Below are 5,328 nucleotides of genomic sequence, written 5' to 3'. Positions count from 1 at the left end.
CCTGGATGTCCCACCTCTTATTTCCTGCATAAACCATAGGCTATCAGATTTATTATTGACAGGTGCCACATCCATACAGACATAAGATATTCTTTCTACAGGAAGTGGCACTGTTAAGAGGTGTGGCCTTGTTGGAGGAAGTGTGTCACTGAGGTTAGGCTTTGAGGTCTCACATGCTCAAGCCAGACCCAGGGACTCACTGTCTTTTCCTACTGCCTGCCTATCCAGATGTAGAACTCTCGGCTCCTCTAGCACATGTCTGCCTGTGTGCCACCATGCTTCCTCCCATGCTGATAATGAACCCCTGAAATGTAAGCCAGCCCTAATTAAATGCTTTCCTTTATAAGAGTTGTTTTGATCAACCCCTCCCAATCCCCAGAAATGGGCAAAGAATCACCTTGTTGGTGATGTTGTTCTTATATCAGTCAGGGGCAGAGCAGATGGCAGTCCATTGTTCATCCTAGCTTGGTGCCTGGCTTGGTGGCCAAAGCTGTTTTTTTTTTTTGCCAGGAAATATAAAAATCAAATCAAATCCAATCAAATCCAGGCATCTCACATGGGAGGAGGTGGACTGCCATGCTACCCACAGACCTGGTGTACAGCACAGGTGGACCATAGACCTAACTGCCTCCACACCATGCAGTAGGGATGGATGATGTCACTCAGGGCCTTGCTAGCCACAGAGCCACCAGAGTGTGCTAGTATATGATGGACAGCTGAGAGAAAACAGAGTGGAGCAGCTTGAGCACTATCGAGAGAGAGAGAGAGAGAGAGAGAGAGAGAGGGAGGGAGAAAGAGAGAGAGAGAGAGGGAGGGAGGGAGAGAGGGAGGGAGGGAGAGAGAGAGAGAGAGAGAGAGAGAGAGAGAGAGAAAGAGAGAGAGAGAGAACTGGAGTCTTAAGGTTGGAGAGGAGTCGCCTGTTGTGAATGGTCAGCACCACCTCCCGGGGTCATGGTGAGCTTCTAGCCTGGGGGGGGGGCACTTGAGGGTCTTGTCTGGGTTTGTGGCTGTGCAGCAGCAGGGATTTCTGTCATGTTTGTGGCTCATATTATCATTAGAGAACATGGGGATGTCCCTGATTGGGACAGCTGCCAGGGACCACAGTCCAAGGGCTGTGCAGAACTAGCCCAGTCCCTCACTGGCTGTGGTGCTCTGGAGAGCTGGCCCCACCCCTCACCACAGAGGTGATGTCGTCCCTCTCCCCACTCCAGCAGTTGGAAAGCTTGGGAAATGCCTATGGAGTCATGAGAGTGGAAGAACTATCCTTGCCCCTTACCAGCTGCAGCTCTTGGGAGAGCTTGCTCTGTACCTTGCCTGGACCTTGGTGGTGGAGGCAAAGGTGAACCAGCCCTGACTGCAGGAGTTTGGAGAGAGCTGTCCCTGTCACTGACCCTTCACAATCTGTGGGGAGAAATGTCCTTAGGGTCATGACAGCAGGTGAGCTGTCCTTGTCTCTTGCTGGCTGCAGACCCTATACCTTGCTTGGGCAAGACAGTAGAGCTAGCCCTGGTGGTGGTGGGGCACAGGTGAGCTGGACCAGTGGGTAAAAGAACAGTAGAGCTGGCCCTGCTATTTGTCTGTCATGAGGTGATGTAAGTGTGTGGGGGGTAGAGTTGTCCCTCCCACTCACTATGGTAGTTGAGAGAGCTGGGCCCAAGGGCATGACAGCCGGAGAGCTTGTCATGTCCTCTCACTGGCTGTAGCACTCATCAGAAGGGGCCCTGCACTTCACCTGGGCAACACAGTAGCGCTGGCTCTGATGATAAAGGCACTGGTAAGCCAGTTCCAAGGGTATGAAAGGGAAAGCTGGCCCAGGCCCTGAAGGCTGCAACACTGGGGAGTGTGGGCCCCACACCTTGACTGGGCAGCAAGGTGGAGATGACTCTAGAGGCATGGATTCTGGTGAGCTGGCCCCAAGGGCATGAGCGCAGGAGAGCCGAGCCTGCCTCTAACTGATGGCCACAAGGATAGCCTAGCTGGAGCAGTGCTTGCTCTGGTGGTGAGGATAAGGGAGAGCTGGGGCACTGATCAGCTCAGCTACCACACAGACCCAGATCCAGATCCAGGGCTTTGAGTTGGCCCACTCCATCTGCCCCATCTATGAACTGATGGAACCCGTGAAGGAGGCAGTCCTACAGATCCAAAGCTGCAGGATCTCCAGGATGCAGGATGATGAGGAGTCTCAGTGAGGACCCAACACTGATGGTGTCACAGAAGCCAGAGACCTTGAAGTAAACCAATGACTTATTTCAATGAACATTTGCAAGTGGAGATGTGTGGACAGAGGGATATACTGTGGAGCACACTGTGACACAATACAGCTTCCACAATGAGATGTTTTCTATGCTTTGGTGTGTGTGTGTGTGTGTGTGTGTGTGTGTGTGATTTTGTGGGGGAGGTTTCAAGGGCAAAGGGTGGATATGATGGGTTGGTGAGGTAAAGGAGACTGGGGTATATGATGGGAAACTCATAAAGAATAAAAAGCAAAAAAATAAAAAAATTAAAAGACTGTAGCAATACATAACAGGGTTTAAAAATATGATTTAATATTGTTATTAAATGAAAAGCATGTTATACTTTTAATCTTGCTTGGTATTATGTGGAAATGTTTATAATATAGATGTAAATCCATAAATTAGCTGTCTTACACTGGCTTAGATAGTAAATATTTTCATAGTAAGATTGATAGGGAGAATAATACACTAATATGTAGAATGAGTTATTATTTAATATGATTCTTCTCCAGTGTCCAAAAGTCTTTACTTATTAAAAATACATGAGGTAAATTTTTAAAAGGAAAATATTGAAATTATCCTACCTACACCCCCCCCCCCCAAGTTCCTTTGGTGATCACGATGTCACTTCACAGCAATAAAACCATAACTAAGACTGTGTGTGTGTGTGTGTTTACCTTGATTGTATGGTTCACTGGTACTAACTTTGTAGATAACAAAGTTGAGCTGTAATGTCAAAAGTTTAGACACTCATGAAGGTGGCCCTTGAAGGATACTTTGAAGGGGACGTGGCGTCTCTTAGAGAGATCAGTGGCTGGGGCATTCCAGGTGGATAATAAAATGTGTGGCACAGAAACTCGGAAGGTAAAGGACGCAGACAGTCAGGAGCTGTCTGCAGGAGATTCACATGGGCAGCAGTGACTCAAGCATGGATTTAGGTGCCAGATTATGCAAGGACACCGCATCCTGCTGGGTGTGGCTGGAAGTGGAAATGAGGGAGTGTGAGTGTGGAGGTCAGAGGACAATCATGGATGTCATTCTTCATGTGACATATGCCTTGTTTCAGGGTCTTTGGCCTGGAACACCAAGTAGGTTAAGCTGTCTGGGTAGTTAGCCCCAGAGACCTGCTTGTCTCTGTCCCCCACTCCAGTGCTAGGATTATAATCATTCTGTCATGGCTATCCTTTTATGTGGGTTCTTGAGGGTCATGCTCAGGACTTTACTGACTGAGATTTCTCTTACAAAGTTAGCAACTTTTAAACTTTTATTTGTTAATTTGGTGTGTATGTGTGTGTGTGCACATGCACATGCATACATGTGTGTTATAGGAACAGTTCAATGATAATAAGTTAATGATAATTGCATAATTAACTTTATAAATAAGAATTAATTATTAAAGCATTTTTAAAGTATGATTTGTTATTCAACAATAGATAAGTAAATACTGGCCACATGCAGTTTCAACGGAGGGCTGAATCTGTAGCTTGGTACAGTGCTTTCACTATGGAAAGGACGGATGGATTTAAATAAACAGCGGTTTAATTGTCCTTCTCACCTTATATCAATGGTCCTGGATTTTTACAACAGTGAGCTATTAGATTGTGTTAAACAGAAGGCCTGACTATTCCCGAGGGAGAATTAGGGAACGCACACACACATATATGTGTGTAGACAGGGAAAATGAGAAGGTTATTTAGAAAGCTTTTGAAGTAGTTCAGATGAGAAATGTTTGTGCCAGAGTGGAAGCAATGAGATGAATGCAGAATCACTCAAAGTCTACTCTGCCTGTAAAAGTAAGAGGAATAAAGAAGCATAATTTATTCAAGCAGTTTGAAAAGACAGGGAAAGAGCGTGCTCTAGGCAGAGAGAAGAGGCCCCTGCCAAAAAAATCTGCCAAAAATTCCAAACAGGACAAGATGTCCTGAGGTTAGTAGGTGAAGTGGTTTAGAGTAGAAAGCCCCTTGCTCAGAGTGATTCTTACCTTCATAGAATTGTGGTTGCCCCTGTTGTAATCCGAGTTCACTTGCTGGGGTGGTTCAGGGCAAAGTGCAGCATTGTGCATTAGCGTTCATCCCCAGAGATGAGCTATAGTGTGGGACATTTTAAGCGCAAAAGCTGCTGTATTCTACCATCTGACCTCGTATAAGTCTGAACAAATTTTCATGGCGTAGGATTATCATGTTACTTTACACAGAAGTAACCTGTTGCTCAAACTGGGTAGTGTCTTGGGGTTTCTGTTGCTGTCAAGAGATACCAGGACCATGGCGACTCTTATAAAAGGAAAGCATTTGATTGTGGCTGGCTTATAGTTCAGAGGTTTAGTCTCTTGTCATTGTGTCAGGAAGCCTGGAAGCACACAGAGAGACGAGGTGCTGGAGAGGTAGCTGAGTGTTCTACATCCGGATGGGTAGGCAGTGGGAAGACAGAGTGAGACACTGGATTCGAAACCCGTATTCTGAAACCACAAAGCTCCCTCACCCCCACTTCCTCCAATAAGGCCATACCCACTCCAACAAGAGCATACCTCCATTGAACCTATGAGGACATTTTCATTTAAACCACCAAAGTAAGTGACCTGAGAATGGTGGCAGAGGCCAGGTATCATCTGGACCCAGAGGAGTACTAAACACTGAATCCTACTGTTTTTGAGACGCAGTTCTGTAGAACCCTGGCTGTATTGGAATTTGCTATGTAGACCAGGCTGACCTCTAACTCACTGAGACTCACCTACCTCTGCCTCCAGTCAATGAAATTAAAGATGGATGCTACCACACTGGCCCTGAAATCCTAATTTTCACCACTCAGCTTCACTGCAGATGCTCAATTAGTATTGAGAGAATGAATGAATGAGTAAAGGGATCCTGATTTGAGCTCTTCTTTTCATTTCTGTTCAGAGCCCAGTGCCTCTGATTCTTCACAGCAGCCAGGTTTAAGCAAGCTTATTGGCATTCTCATGCTGCTTTGACAATGAGAATGAAAAGCTTATCTCAAGTAATTTTCTGGACAAGTATTGACTCTGGGGAAATCAGGGTCAGATAGGAACAAGTCCAGTAAGATTTCAAACAGTGTCAGTAGCTAATAGTAAGCTGTGAAC

The 5,328-nt window shown here is 46.1% G+C and overlaps 1 non-coding gene across 1 annotated transcript; it reads left to right on the top strand.

Moving 5' to 3' along the window:
* Positions 1-371: 371 nt before the first annotated feature.
* On the top strand, positions 372-514 carry LOC115488560. The gene has a single exon (XR_003951680.1). It is a non-coding gene; the product is annotated as a small nucleolar RNA SNORA48 (small nucleolar RNA).
* Positions 515-5,328: the final 4,814 nt, after the last annotated feature.

Source organism: Mus musculus, chromosome 15, assembly GCF_000001635.26.
Source record: "Mus musculus strain C57BL/6J chromosome 15, GRCm38.p6 C57BL/6J".
Classification (NCBI taxonomy): Eukaryota; Metazoa; Chordata; class Mammalia; order Rodentia; family Muridae; genus Mus; species Mus musculus.
Note: the sequence above shows the minus strand (reverse complement) of the source record. Positions and strands in the feature narration are given on the sequence as shown.